Here is a 16,308-nt window from a genome sequence, read left to right on the forward strand (position 1 = left end):
GGTGAGGCCGGGCTTGCTGCCCATTCCCATCACGTAAAGCCGGCAGGGACCGGTCGGCGTGGCGGCAGCAGGCGTGGGCTGCAGGGTCCTGACCTTCATTTCTGCCCTTCCTCCAAATATTCTGCAATTACGCGCCGATTGCCGGGGAGGGGGAGGAAAGCAAACACGGCTGCCGCTGCCCGCGCGCTGCGGTTGTTTGCTCTCGGCCGTGGCGTGTGGCGTCCTGGCTGTAGCACAGGCTGCGGGTAAAGCGGCAGAGGGGGTGACAGGCAGAGCCTGTATTTTGGGGTTGCTCACGTCGTGGAAAGCCCAACAGACCCTCCAGGATGGCTTGCCACAGGCACGAGTTCCAGCTGGTGTTAAAAAAAGAACAGGCAAAAAGGGATTTGAAATTCAGCTAAATCACACTTCCCTCTGAAAATTTCATTCCTGCAGTTGTTCCGAGTAACACGTATGATTACTCTAGCTGAAAGAAATGATAAAAGGCATTTCGTTTTCTCAGCTCGTTTACTTTCTACATCTGGCAGCGTTTTGTGCGCAAGCAGCTTCGCCATTTTCCTGAGGTAGAGCGCTTGGAAATGGAAGCTGAGGAATAACAGCGCAAGATGGTTTTTTAAACTCTTTTGCAAACGCTTCTGCTTCTAACGACCAATAGACAAGCTAAAGCCCTTGGCAAAAATGATATGACAATAAATAACATAGCAGTTTGCAGTGTTATTATAATGGTGAGAAAAACCTCCATGCTCCTTATTTAATATCCAGAGACTACCTTGCAGCACAGTAGAGTACAATGTGCTGGCAGTAACTTTCCTAAAGCAAAACTGCCCTGCCACCTATTACTGTCCCCGATGGTGCTGTCACGAAGGGGGCAGAAGGAAGATATGTTTCCCTCGGGCACTTCTATGGGGCTTGCCACTTGCCCTATAGACCAGTCCAGCTCCTCGATGCTTGGCATCCTCCAGGGGAAGGGACATCAAAATGGGCCAGGAATCAGAGAATCATAGAATCCTTTGGTTGGAAAAGACCTTTAAGATCATTGAGTCCAACCATACCTGCCCACCACTAAACCATGTCCCTAAGTGCCAGATCTACAGGTCTTTTAAATAGCTCCAGGGACAGGGACTCGACCACTTCTCTGGGAAGCCCGTTTCAATGCCTGATAACCCTTTCGGTGAAGAAATTTTTCCTAATGTCCAACCTAAACCTGCCCTGGCACTACTTGAGGCTGTTTCCTCTCATCCTATCACTTGTTGCCAGGGAGAAGAGACCGACCTCCACCTGGCTACAGCCTCCTTTCAGGCAGTTGTGGAGGATGATAAGGTGTCCCCTCAGCCTCCTCTTCTCCAGGCTAAACCACCCCAGTTCCCTCAGCCGCTCCTCATCAGACTTGTGCTCCAGACCCCTCACCAGCTTCCTTAGTGCACTCTTCTGATTTGAGCAGATGCTGGGGAGACCCTCTGCAATTTAGGGTCCCGATGGCATGGCCTTTAGTAAGGAGGGTGCTCTGAAAGGTCCCGAGACCCAGCGCATGGCATGCTTGCACACAAGATGTGCCAGGCCGTGTATCGCCAATGATGCACAGCACGGAGGACACCGTAGCTCTAGGGTGATGCGCAGGTTCAGCGCCATGGTTCCCACCTGGGAAGGTTTGCAGGGCTGTAGCTCAGCTTGCTGGTGCCCTAAACAGCGGGGGAAGAGGAAGGACAAGGGTGAGCAGAGCAAAGCTGTGCAGTTGGGGGGTGCTTCGAAGGCAGAGGGTTGCAGCCCTCTCAAGAGTCCTGTGCTCCCCCTCCTCTCCTTGGCATGTCTGCAGCAGACAACAGAGGCACAAAGGGCACCGCAATGTGAAACAGCCATAAGCGTTTCGGTGTAATCAAGTCAACCGTCCGGGGGAATTATTTTTCACGCTGGTGTAACAGGTCATAAAAAAATCCTGTTGGAGAAAATTCAGGAGAAGTTCATCTGCCCTTTAACATGCAGGTGTGAAAGATCACAGCTCCAGTCCAAACTGGAGGTCCTCTTACATGATGTGCTCTCCCTCTTGAACATAGATGTAACCAGAGTCCCATGCCCTGGCTGTGTCATCCCTTTCCCTGGTGAAGCCGAGGTGCTGATGGAAGCAGGACAAAATGGCTGAACCCCCATTTCCCGTGGGCACTCTCCGCATACCCCAGATGTTTCCATTAGTGTCCCATATCAGCTGCCCTGGGGGCCCAGCACGCACATATTGGTTTAACCCACCTGGGCTAAGTGACAGTGGTGCTCCCCACATACTCTCCAGAGATCGCCAATAACCTTTTCACTGCACCAGTGAGACCCCATCGCATGGGACGAGAGGCAGGGGAGAGGACAGGTCCCAAGCACAGGGCTCTTGCTCTCCATTCACATCCAGGTCACCGGGGTTCGGCAGCCCAGTCTGGTCCCCAGTGCCTGCAGATCACGTATCATTCCGAGCACGAGGACAAAGCCCCAGCGTGCTGGCTACGGCTTGCTTAGAAATTTTTGAATAAAATGGCTTTTCCATGAGACAACAAGAGCTCATCAGAGCTGATTTGTTCCCCAGGAGCACAGCAGCTGCTATAAACTTTCACGGAGAAAAGGATGGAATTTCTCCTTAAAGCCAGGGTTAGGAGGAGGATATAATATCAGGCCTGCCTGGCCAGTAGCCAAATGATTAGGGCAAGGAAAGACCGAGTACAAATATTTTAGCTGAGCAGAGCTTGCACTTGAACCTGGGTCGCCAACGCAGTCAGTGGGCGCCTTGGGCCAGCTCAGCCTTGCAAAGCCATCCTGAAGCATCTAATTCTCCAAGAAGATGGATGTGGGATGGTGAAGGCAGAAGAAAGCAAGAAACTCTGCAAAAACAAAAGCAAAAAAACCCCCCAAACCCCCACAACAGAGGGAAATGGGTTCGGCCAGGGAAAACTTCCCGCTACGAGCCTACTCTTGGCTATCCTTACCCTGAACTGCTTGGCTAATCCCCCAGGGGCATCTCCAGAGCTTCCTTTCCTCTTCCTCCTGCTTTGAATACATACATTGTATTCCAAGGCCATACACACATACAGTGTCATACCTAGAATGTATTCCAGGTATTTTACATACAAACTGCATGTAAACTTTCCATGAAGCCTTCTGGGCTTTGTGCAGTACATGTAAGGGAGTCCGCAGCAAAGCGGAGATTTTACAAAGAGTTCTTTGTATAAAAGTTTGAGTCATGGAACCAAATTGCGTTCCGCACGGAGGCACAAAAATGGTACAAAAATTAAGATTTTAATTTTAATGTGATCTTAAATGTTGGTCCCAATTAGGCATATACCCAAGTCTCATTGGAGTTAAGCACATCATTTCTTTGCTGAACAGGGAAGGCTGCTGAATCAGGACTCCAGACTGTAAAATTGCTCAATTGCCTTCAAATTTCTGGGGAAAAAAAATAGTGTGCTCTGAAAGCAATCACAAAATACATTTGGTATTCAAAGAGTATAAGTGAGTGCAGGGCTTATAATTAAATCCTTATCTACGAAGCTGCTACTGAGTGACTGTACATTCTGGGTAATTTTTAATGGCCTGAAACTCAAAAACCAGCATAACCAATTTTTTTCTTTTTTGCAGAAGACACAGCTAGTTAGCTATAATTCTGCAACAAATCCATTACTGCAAAACAAGTCCCTGATCCTGCAAGCATGAATGTGCTTACTTTTAACGATGCCAGCGTACCGAGGGAAGCCACAGCAGAAGCTGCTGGCGTTAATACGGAGCAGCACGCAAGAGCAGGGCCCAAATAAAAATAAGGATGGGGTCAACCCCTGAAGCGTGCAGTGGAGCTCTAGCCCTCCTCTTCGGTCCCCCGGCTGCTCCTGCCCAGGGCCTCAGAGAAAGCCCATGGCAAGGTGACATGTGTGACACTGGTGGAGACGTCAGCTGCAACCAGCCACGGGAGGGCAAAAACTTCTTTTGCCCTCCTTCCCCCTCAACTCCTTAATTATGCCCTATTTTCTTAGAAATAGCCTATCAACACTTTTCACCCGGATGAAAAACTCAGTGACGTAGTAACAGCAGTTTAATAAATAAAGTCCCACATTAAAGAAAGGATACAGGGGGCAAATTTTCTGATCTGGGTAAATGATTTTTTTTCAAAGCCTGGTAATTTAAAAGACAACCTATTCAATTTTGCTCAACCTTTTGGGAAAATTGTCCACACTTTGAAACCAAACAAGTTCAAAATGGAAACTGTGGGTTTGCTTGCTGGAGAAAGGCTACTGTCTTTCCCGAAAGAACAGCGAGACCAAGGACGAGCTCTTCTTGGGTGTCGTTTTCCGTAACACCGTGTTCTTTAAAAAAATAAATCATGCCACAATTACAGGATCAAATGTGAGGTCTTGCCTGAAATAAAAATTCACATGGCTTTAACTGCAAATAAGTTTTATAAAAAGCTCTTAAGCAGGTCAAAGCATAGTGGGGATGCTCTTTGTGGATCAGTTTTCCCCCTCTCTCCTCCTTGGGCAAAGAGCGTGGCTTCCCCCCACCGAGGTGGGGTTTCGGAGCCACCGGGCAGGTGGGCTGCTCCTGGGGTGGGGGGATGCCATCATCCCCGGCGATTACCAGGAGCAGCCAATGTAGCCCCTCTACTTATAGCCAGGCTCCTCTGGGTCCCCAGGTCTTGGTCCCGCTGCCTCTATTGCCCTTGGCCACCCGATGTGGGGACCTGTGCTCGCCTTCTTCACCCTCCTGCCAACACCACCCTGGTCATAAACCCAGCAGACCCCTCACCTGGACGCTGCTGAAGGGCTGCCCAGGGCTCGGATGCAACCAAGTCGTGGCATAAGGCTGCAGCGACAGAGGCACTGGGGCAGCTGAGAATTTGTCGCAGCAGCCTGGGACTGGTGTTGCACTGGTGCACTGCACAGCCATCAGCTCTCCTGCTTATGCCACTGTAGGAATTTAGGGATGCGATGTCTGAGCTTGTCTTTCATGGTCCTGGGCTTTATTTTTACCACCCCCCCTTGGATTTTGCCTATCTGTACATTTTATTGGCTCCTGTGCATTGGTTGCTAGGTAGCTCCCACTCCTACTCCCTTCTGCTTGCCCTTAACTTCCCGCCGATCTCTCTGGTAGTTCCCACATCCTTTAATTACGTTAATATCTGTTACAGACAAATGAAAAAAAAGCAAAAAAAAAAAAAAGCTCCAGGAACACGCAAAGGCCGGTCAGCACAGCAGGCCTCCATCTTTTTGCTTTATCTTAATCCCTCCTTCCTGCTTTTTCAAGCAGACCCCCTCGGGTCCTTTTCCTTCTCTTGAGAAAAGCCCAGGCATCTCTTGAACTCATTTCTGCACTTTGCCTCAGCCGTCTCCCCCGTAACTTATTCCATATGTTTGCTCGGCTTTGCCTTCTGCCCCAGTTCCCTGTTTACTCCCAGCTCCTGAACCCTTAGATCATATCACCGGGGCTCTTTGCTGATTTAATTGGATCATCAGCCTGGCTGTAACGCTTCCCCAGCCAGCCCTGCTCCCTTCTCCTGGGCTGCTACCCTGGCCCCCAGTCCAGAGAAAAAAACCTATTTTGGCACTGGGACGTATAAACAGATGATGCAGGTTAAATGCAAAATATAGTGAAGCTGATAACCACAGGTGCAGGGGCTGCAGGTCATCCGCTGGAAACAAACACCTCTTTCTGGAGGGGTCTAAGAGGAGAGGGGGGCCTCTGCGGCTGCCCCCCTGCTCCTCCCGCTCACAGACCCCACTGACTGCTTAAAACCCAGGGCCGCTTGTGCTGGGAGTGGAATGGTTTCAAAGGCCCCACAGAGGAGGTCCTGGCTCTCCTCCAGGCCATGGGATCAGCCAAGGGGCAGCGCGCAGGCCATGCGGGGTGCCTGGGCAGGGCGGGTGTAGGGTCGAGATGGGTACCCCCACCCACCAGCTCCCCGAGGCTGCCCTGCTCCCTCCTGCCCCAGCACCAAGTACCAGCTGGGACACGTGTGTCCGTCTGAACTTGCGTGTTGCCCAGCCTTATGCTGACATTGGGACTGGGCTGGATCCTGACACATCAAACCCATGCCCGGATGCAGCTGCATACCCTGGTCCCTGAGCTGCTCCCCTTGCTTGCTGCATCCTGCTGCACCGTGATGGCTGGGAGAAGCACCCATCGGCCCTTCTCCTAAATTTTTGTGCCTCGGCTTCCCACCTGTTGTGCTGGGGCAGGGAGACCCCCCCTGGACCCCTTGCCATGAAGGCAGGGGGGAGAGCAGCAGGGCAGCACATTCCCAGCCAGGGGGCTTCAAATCCACCCTGTAACTCCTCCTTCCACCGAAAATGAATGACGGGTGTTCTCATTGAACTGTGATAGCTACAGAGCAATTACACAGCCGTAACGCTAATAAAGGCCATACACTGGCAGGAGGGGAGGGAGAAGAGGAGAAACTTAAAACACCGTCTTCTGTCATTCCATCTGTGGCTTCAGAATGAAAGCACTGCAATTGTGGGTAATTTTTCTTGCTGCAAAAAATATGAAGAGTCCTACCTGTGTTTACCAACAGTTGAAATCTCAGTTGCAGTGTCGCGCTATTAAAAAAAGCTTGCTTGCTATCATATTTTTCTTTACACCATCGCAACTTTGGAGCTGGCGTGAAACTGTGTCTGGGGAGCCTCACTGGTAGCTGGAGCCTGGGGGCAGAAATTCCTGTCCCTTAGCCCTCTGCTTGGACAAAACCTTCCTTGTGGATACATATACCCGCGTGTCCGCAAGCCTTGAGCAGGAGGCTGCCAGCTGCGAGACCTGCTCAGATCACACTGCTGCTTTGTTCGAACCACAGCCGAGCGGTGCTGCAGAGCAGGTCTCCCTTTTTGACACTCCCACAGCTGGCTCGGCCAGTTTGAAACCCTTACGCAGCTTTCTGCTCCGAAGTCTCATCTGAAACACCACCCGTCGTTCCTGCAGAGTCCACCTGGGAACTGAGGGCACCCGGACCCCAGCACGTCGCCAGTCAATAGGTGACTTTCCTCCAGCTAGGTGTTCACGGGTCTCTTCGTGTAGGCACATGAGCACAGTGACAGCCACCATCATATTATGGTTTTGTCTTTCCCGCCACATGATAGCTTTTGGGTTGCAAAGAGCTGAGGCACAAACCCACTTGGCTGGGCGCATGTTTTTTCTGTGCCCTTGTCTGCCTGCCAGCTGCCGAAACCACTGGGGCTAAGACAGTGTCCCCGCGCTTCATATACCTTATACCTCCCCAACAGCATCTTCCCACAGATACAGCCCAGCCGGTACCTACATGCCGAGCAGCAGCACCATTTCACTTGAACTCCGGGTGCGACTCGGGGGCAGCGGGAGGAGGAAAAATATGGGGCAGTTACGTAATCAGGACAGAAATAATTAGGTAGATGAAATCCTAAGAGAAGCAATCCATCTTTTGAAATGAACTGGCAGCTTGAAAAATTTAGAAATCTTCATCAAACTACTACAGGCCTGAAGCGTGCGTGTGCTTTGTTTTATGGGTTCTTAACACGTACAGGACATGGAAGTATAATTAAGGGTTTGCAGTCCATCTTCTTGATATTGGAGTTGGACACTGGAAACCATGATAAATAATCTGTAAACGATCCTTCAGAAATGAATAGTCTATCAATTAAAAAAAAAAAAAGACTCTTGGCTTATAAATCACTTATCTACTTAATGTTGTCCCCTTGTGGTGCCAGAGGTCTGGATGAAAATCAGAAAACATAGAGTTAAAACACACCTACCATAACATCATCCAAGGTAACTTTTATTAACTCCATGTATAATAAGAAAGTAACAGGACTAGAAAAGGCTGTCACCTGATCAAAGGCTAGAAGAATGGAAAATGTTAAACTTAAAAAAGAGTGGTACAGAAGCACTAATTGTCACGGTATGGCAGGTGTCCATCAGACCCATGAAAATACTCACCCCTACCTCCGGCCTGACCCCAACCCGCTGCTCGTGCTGTGGCTGAACACAGGGGTTTCTCTGTGTGGGTCCCCCCAGCCCACGCTCTCAAACGCTGCTGTTTGGGTTTGGCTTCACTTTTAAACAATTACCAGCGAAAACCCATCCTCACTGCTCTAGCAAAGCAATGCTTGCAAAAGCGCTGTCTTCTCCCACCTTGGCCAGGAGAGGAAATGTGTTTCCCCTTATTTCTAAGCTTGGGTTTTGCGGAGCATGCTTCTGACTTGTTCTGTAACACTCGCTAGCCGTGCTGGAACGGTGCAACCCGCGCGCTGGCACCGGGAGCTACAGCCCGGCCAGCTTCAGCCTGCAGAGGTTCACGTGGCTGGGGCCGTCGGAGCTGTGCTCCCGCTGGCGAGCTGAAAGATAACCCCAGTGGTCGCGCGTGTGGCTTGCCGTCCCCCCTTCCCAGCAGCCTGCTCCTTAGGGAGCACCAAAATACTGGTTCCTCTTATCAGAGCAGGGGGGAAAGATAAACGTACTGAAAACTGCATGCTACAAGATGTGCAAACCCCAGAGCAGCCGGCCCCGCTGCTTCAGTTGTTGCCTTGCTCGTATGAGTGCACCCCTGCTTTAAACTACCTTGCCAGCCTGATTTGACACGCTGCTGGTGATCCGGTGTTCTGAAAGGCAGTTCTCCTCCTGCTCTGGGGCCACAAATCCCCTGATCTGGTGCTACAGCCTCCCCATGCCTGCATCAGCTCCTGGTCAAGTGGGGCTCCCCGCACCGTCGCTGCTGCCTAGGAGCTGGAGTAGCCCCAGTGTAGGACTCCCCTGTGTGCTTGCATGGGGCATGGTGACAAGGGCCCGAGTGGTGACTGCCCTCAGGAACTCCAGCAACCCATGACCCACAACCCCTCCAGTCCTCCTGCTCCAGGGTCCAAATACCCCAAGTTCTTTCCCCCAGGCTCCCAGCACTCCCATCCCAACTTCTCTTGCCCCAACCCCCCCATCCCATCCTTTCAAGCCCCTCCAGGCCCAAAGATGTGCACACCCCTCCCTGCTTGCCCAGCATGGCCAGCTTCGGTCCCCCTTGGGCTTTGCAAGCCCCCTGCGGCAGCAGCTCCCGGCGTGCCTCGGGCTCCCAGCCCTTCCCTCCCGGGCTGCTGGCTGCCAGCAGCTGAGGGGCTTCCTCGCTTTAATAGTCACATCCAGGCTCCTGCCTGTCCAAACAGCTGCAGCAGACACACGGACACATTTTCAAAATCTTGGGCTGCCTGGGAAAGCTTTGATTCTCAAGGATCTCTACAGCCATTCCCGTGAATTTTGGAGGCACTGGCTCTCCACACCACGCCGCATTCCTTGGAGCAACAGAGATGAGGTTAGGTTGGGTGAAACTTCCAGGGATTTCAATTTTTTTTTTTTTTTTTAACATCTGACTCCAGCCCATGAAACATCTGTCCAGCTGGAAAAGACCATGGAGCTCACGAGACTCGTTTTTACATTAGCTGGCCCCCCTGTAGCAGTGCCAAGCCCCACCTACAAAGGCCAAGTCACCCCATCTGCAACCATCTCCCCTCTCCTGTGCCTTGCTCAGGCAATCATCCATCTTGTCCACTTCTTGTGATTTTGGGAGAACTCTGCCACCATGGCAACGGCTGTGTCAGACAGACTGACACACACCCATAAGGCTGGAGCAGATGCCTCAGAGTTTTTGCCATTATCAAATCCTTCCAATTCTCTCACCCATTAACTCTTTCAGTGCTGATATTCCCGTGTTTCCAGTGAAGCCTCTGGTCTGGAGACCAGTTTGCTTTGCTTTCACCGGGAGAACTACTGGAAGAGTTGCCAAATTTTTTTTATCACACTTGTGAAGCTAAAATGTCAGGGTTAATCTTGAAGGTGGTACGAGAGGCTGGAGCATGAGTTTTGGGGCGGGTGACTATTGTCTTGACACCATTCAGTGGGCAGGAGTCCGTGCGTGGGGTAGCTATGCCTTCCGATAGCTATCTCAAGAACACGTTAGCTGGTCCTTATGGGATTGTTGAACTGTTGCATCCTGGTGGGTTTTCTTTTTTTTTTTACACAGTTAAACCCTTTTTACTTCATTCCTCTCAACAGAAGTTCATTTAGATGTATGATGGGCTCAGGGACTGTGTACCAGTAGCCAGAGCAGCCTTTTACCCATCTCTTTTCCAAACAGTGTCAATGTCTGGCTGGAAGGTACAGCCCGTTGGTTTCCAGACTGACTTGAAAAAACAGGACAACCTCAGAATAATAAGCTGCTGCAGACCCCCTTTTTGGCACGGGAGAAGCCATGCTGAGGGTGAGGAACCAGCTGCTCGCTCCATATTTCTCCTTCTCCAACATGTCTGGGAGGAGAGGTCTTGCCCGGGGCTGTCAGCTGCATCCTCCATGGTGTGCACGGGGAGAACTTTGCTGGATGTGCCTCCAGCCCTCCAGTGGCCAAACACCCGGGAAACCTGGCGTGCCCGTGGCTTCTCACTCCTCCATTAGAAAGGGGCTTCATTCCCAGCTCCAGAGATTTGGAGATCACACCGGGCAAGGCAGGCTTAACTCCGGGCATGGTGGCAATTGCAGGGCTCGTCTAGAGAAGCTGAGAAAATGAGCTGAGGCGGGGGGCTCTGGCGCTGAGGATGTGCATCTTCTGTGAGCGACAGCAAACGCAACGCAGACAATGATGCAAACCTTGAAAATGCAAATCTTGGGGCTATAAATTTGCTATTCTACCCAAGGCAGTTGTTAGTTTTCCATATTTATTTATGATTCATTACAATCTGGATTTTTATAGATCTTCTACTTTAAGTTTTATATTTAATTGAATGAGAGTTCTGGTATCTTTCTGCATGCATTTATGTGGTTTTCATTAACTACTGTGCAATCTAAGAAAGATCTTTGTTAACCAAAAATAAGGAACGTTTGTAAATGTTTAATGGAAACAATAACAATAAAATTACACAACGATAATTAAAACCACCCCAACCGTAAAAGCTTCTTCTTAATGAATCATATTAAGAGAGGGTTCAAGCATGTATTTATGATCTGGGTTGTGATTTATGGGCTAAATCCTGCCCTCATATGCCTGTATGAGGCTTTCACTGATTTCCATGGGGGCAGCACGTGCAGCGGAAGAAGGCAAATTTTGGATGCGTGCTGATTCAGTGCTGCCAGAAAAGAACATTATTTCACCCTGACACAGTATATGCAGAACTAAAACGTAACCCTCCTCCCCCTGCCATTAAAAATAGAGAGACTATGAAGCATGACGTTGCCGTGTGCCCTAGTGCTCTCCTGGTAACTGGCGATTGGGAGCTTTTCCAATGGACGGCCCAAACTCCCAACAGTGATTTATCACTAATTGTTGCAACGGGCCTAGAGCTGCAAGCGGTTTGCAGGGGAAACAATAACTGACGTCGGCAAAACCACTTTCTCGGGCAGTTTAGAGGACCCGGCCTATAGCACAGCATGGCACGTTCGAGAACTGGCTTCTCTTTTATACTGAAATGCCTCTATGCCGTGCCGGGAGCAGACAAGGCTTGCGGTGGGAGCAGCCCCTGTTTGCTTTCCTTCTGAGGCTGACTGACTTTTCCTGCATGGAGTAAATGGGCCTCAGGGCAAATGAGAATCAGACCCTAAATGTTTCTGATTTGCACGGAAGAGTCAAGAAAGACAAGGCAGTATTCATGAAACTAATAAGACATTATGATGTTAATGATTTTTAATTAGCCAGATATAGATTTTTTTATCTGGATATGTTGAGGGCACAGGCAGATAGATATGCGAATAATATCACCAGGCACAGCACTTCAGAGGTATTTACAAAAAAAGACCATCTTTAGAAAAGTGACTGGTCTCCATCTATTGCACAACGAGCAGAACCACAATCTTATTTAAACAAACCCCCAACGGCTGCATGTCAGAGAGGCCAACTTGGGCTGGGGGGAGAATTTAATTTTCAAAGCCTGCGAGCAGCAACCAGCATGTCGCACAGGGCAGGCTCTGCGTCTCTCGAAGACTTCACGTGCCTCTGCCCGGCTGCGTAGCCCCTTCTCCATCCCTCCCTCCATCCCGCCCCAGGCAGCCGCTGGGTTTTGGCTGTGTCCCCCCGCCACAGCCAGCGGCACCTCCCCTGGCTGAAGTATTTTGCAGAGCAAGCCCTGGACCCGACTGTGAGCGAGAAGGGTGGGGGAGGCTGCAGACCGTGCTGCTTGGCGCTTGTTTGCATAGGCTGCCAACGCAACTCAGAGATTTATTTTTTAAAAAATGGAGCCCCCTAATGTCTATTTAAACCAGTAAAAATATACATCCCCCTTCAGCCTTCCAGCCGGAGCCCCGGCCCTGCAGAAAGCCGCTCTCGGCTTCTTCAATTAACAAATACGAAGCAAGCGCCCTCCTTTCCCGGCACAATGCAGGCTGCCGCTATTATCCCTGGCCTCCCAATTATCTCTGAGAATCTTTCACTTAATGAAGTTTCTCTCCCTCCCCTTCCCGGTTCCCCAGACTCAGGGAAGCTTGCTGAACCAATTTAGCAAAACGTTAGGAAGAATAAAATGTAACTGCGTTTTTCTTTCTTTCTTTTGCCGTTTAGTCGGCAGCTCCCTGCTCTGTTCTCAGCTGTGTCCTTCAGAGCGGCGCAGATCAGAGCATGGAAATGCATATCTTGTGGGTGCCGGGAGATGTGAATCATGAAAATGGAGACAATTCCTTCCCCTTGATCACAGTTTGCCCACTTTTTTATTAAAAGGGAGCCTTAAATAAAACTCTCACATCCGAACACCTCCGAAATTGGGAATCGGATCTAGGTTTTGATTGTAATTCTGCCACCGCTTATGACAGTAATGGGTCAAGCCAGGCTTCGAAGGTGAGCCATTACCTGATGGTGCCCTGTCAAAAACCCAGCGTAAATCAGGCTGGGACTGCAGCGTCTCCAGACCAGCTTCCAGCCTTGCAACGTTGCCTGGCCGCCTTTATTTTCCCCCCGCATCATTCCTCTTTTCTGCTTTTTCCTCCCTTCTGTGGTCATCGCTTTCTTTTGTCTCCTCTTTCAACTTCAACAGGATGCCTAACCCTCCTTCCACTGCCTTGCCTATGGATTTTTCCTTTCCAGGTTACCCCACTCTATAATAGCTTCTACCTGTGCTTTCAACAGCATTCCTATTGTTAAGACCAAAGAAGAAAGTCTGCTTAGATTTTTTGTTTTTTAAATATGCCACATTGCTGCCGTTAATCTCTCACGATGGCAACACAGCACGTCTTATTTAATACCACAACTTTCATGAAGAGAGCCAAAGGGCTCCTTCGTCTTACCACTCCCTCCTTGTCGATAATCCTGGCAAGGATTGGAGCCCCCAAGAGCACCTACCACAATGCAAAGTTCCCTGGTTTAAAACAAAGGCTTAGCCACCCCCAGGGGTGCAAAGTTTGTGGCTTCTTCATGAACTGGCCCTACAGAGGGATGCATGCAGCAAGGTCTGAGAAGAGCTTAGCATAGTCTGAGCCACCAGGCCCATAAAGAAATTGGGATAGAGATTACCTGAAATTTCCTGGAAACTCACAAACCCCACAACACTGGGTCAGGATTCGTGGGGATCAGTTGGCAGACATGGACATCAGTGGGCAGATAGGTTTCTGGCTGAACATTTTTCACCAGAAGTGTCTTCTTCCCCATGAAAATGCTGAATTCTCCCTGAGAAACCAGATGTGCCACCCCCTGATTTCCATTCATGCACCCCCCCATGTCGTTGTTGTCTCTGCAGTCCAAGCTCTGGGCACGGAGCCTGTCCCCATCTCCCTCCTGTGCGATTACGGCTGCTGCAGCAGTGACACCCATTCACCATCTCGGGGCACTGAATCGAGCCTGGAGTCCAGCTGGCAAACAGAAAGTGGGGTGAAGTGGAGGGGCGAGAGCTCTCATTATCTCCCCCTGCCAGGACTGCTGAACTTAAGCACTTGGGCTTTATTCTGGCAGACAGAAAATCTCTTTTGGGAGGGGGAGAATAGAAAATCACAGTAAAAAAATCACAGCTGGGTGGCAGCTCTTCTTCCCCCTTCCCTGAGGAAATCCTGACGTCTTTCAAATCAATGAGCCAGGCAGGGCAGGCTCTGACTTCACTTGAGCCTTAGAGTGGCCTGCAGGAGAGCAAAATAAAGAGGTCGAGTCCTCAGCTGGCCTTTTCAAAGTCTAAGGGACCTATTCCAGCCCGAATGCATTTCTACTGTGGTTTATTCCAAACTCAGACCACATGCAGACACTGCCTGTTGGCACCTTGGACATGCAGGTGCCTTTTGGAAAGCGGCTCTGGGGAGCTGGCAGCCAAAGCAAGCAAGCGATCCAGTGCCTGGGATGGGGTCCTGCCTCATTTCCGAGCCTGGGGGCGCAGACGCTGAGCTGCTAAAGCAAGACGGTTGCTCCCAGGCTTGATTTTTGTCCGTCCTGGCTCTGACTCTGCATGGGCAGGGGTGGAAATTGCATGGGGAGCTGCAAGCTGGAAGCCCAATAAGCTGCCCGCTGCCAGCTGAGACCCCCGAAAAGGGCTGGTACCCAGAGACAGCTGCCACCCCAGGGAACCGCTGGCTGCCCCTGCCAGGAGGAGGTGAAGTCTTCAGGGGGTGTGTGATCTGGGCTGCCAAAATGTAGGAGGAACTCCAGCTTAGGGGAAAAGCGCGCTGGAAGAGGAGTGGGGAGGAAGCACCAGAAAAAACAACCCGTGACGAGCACATTTCCCGCTTTGATGGCCCAGGAGCTCAGCGCTGTGCCGGCGCTTGGCGGAGTGGAGGCAGGGAAATCAATTTGGCTGGAGCTGGCAGCGAGCACTAGTCAGTCCCAGCCAGGCACTGCGATCCCTTCCCTCTACTGCCAAGGATATTTTCCTCCTTTTCCTGCCACGTTGCTGAGTGCATTTCTTGGTGTCAGTACTCTCCGCTTCCCGGTTTGATTCCCTGTCATGCATCTCTCCCGCGCCCTCACCCAGCTCAGGTCTCCCAGGTCTCCGCTGTGCACAGGAGCTCAGTGGGTGCTGCCACCCCTGCTGCTGGGGCTGGCAGTAAGGGCTGGGTAAAGCCGACAGAGAGAAGCTGTAACTGTGGCAAATTTTGGTTGTAATTTCAGGTGGCCAATTTGTATATTTGGTTTTCCCTTGTATTTCACACTTTGTATGCCCAGGTGATGGCTCCCCTGCTTCCTGCCACAGCACCGAGCACAGATCTAACCCCCCACCTCGCAAACTGGATGCTCCACAAATGGAGACTTCATCGCCCAGGTCCTGGCAACCTGTACGAATTTTGGATTAAGCTACGTTCCTAGCATTCAGTCTGAGCTCTGTGGCAGCAAGGGATACAAATCGGTGTGTCGAGCCTTTTGCCTTAATCCTGTGACTGTGACATCTCCTTCGGTCATCCTCACCACCAGTGGCCATTTTGGGCACTGAAGGATGCAGCAGTCCTGATCGCGACAGTCTTATTCTCTGTGCAAAACCTCCTGCCTTCCCTTGCACGGTCCATTTGGGTACCAGGGGAGGGCATCTGTTTCCCAGTGGCTTTAAAGGTTCTTTTCCCTCTGTTGTGGAACGACAGCAGCATTTTTTTTCAAGAGCAGAAATGGGCACATGTCCAGTTCCAGACCAAAACTCGAGCTTTTATTGTTTTGGAAGTGCCGGTGGTTTGACCACTGGCCCAGTAAGGGTTATTCAGACACCAGGGTCTGACCTCCCTCGGTTTCCCTGCTTGCTGCCTCTCTGCATGATGCCGAGGAAGGATGTGAGCCCGATCCAGCACCCAGCCCAGGATGGGGGTATAGTGCCCGGCCACGGGGGCTGAGGAGGTCTGGCTGCCCTTCCTGCTTTCCCAGTAGCATAACCCAGAAATGAAGCCTACATCAGTATTGCTAAATAAAAGAATGCAGGGGTTGATTCGTATCCCCAAGACACGGGGCATTCAATTGCTTGTATGTGGGTGTTTCCTGTAAAGCAGAGTGGCTGTGCCTAAATAATACGGCCTTGGGTCTTCCCTGGGCCCAGAGGAACCAGCCCCTGTGGTCCTAAAATATGACTATGACCCCTTGCACTTTTATTTTTCAGTTTAAAGCAACCAAAGTAACAGGAGGGCTGTGTTGCAGCCCACCAGAGCTGACTTTTATGGTATGAGAATTTATGGCATAGCATGTGGTACAGCTTAAAAGCTTAAGGGGTGTCTGAAGGTGCAAGGTTTGCTGGAGTCGGAGTGGAGATAGATAGTGGGGATAGCAGGAGCAGCCCAGGCTGGAGTGGTGTTTGTCATCCTGCCTTTTGGTGGTAAGCCCTGAATCGCTCTTGGTCCCTGGTTTTGGGAGCGATCAGGTCGTGCCCGGGCAGTGTGTTGGAGATTGCTAGCTTGTACATGGCTATGCCC

The sequence above is a fragment of the Egretta garzetta genome, unplaced genomic scaffold (assembly GCF_000687185.1).
Source record: "Egretta garzetta isolate BGI_Z169 unplaced genomic scaffold, ASM68718v1 scaffold70, whole genome shotgun sequence".
Lineage (NCBI taxonomy): Eukaryota > Metazoa > Chordata > Aves > Pelecaniformes > Ardeidae > Egretta > Egretta garzetta.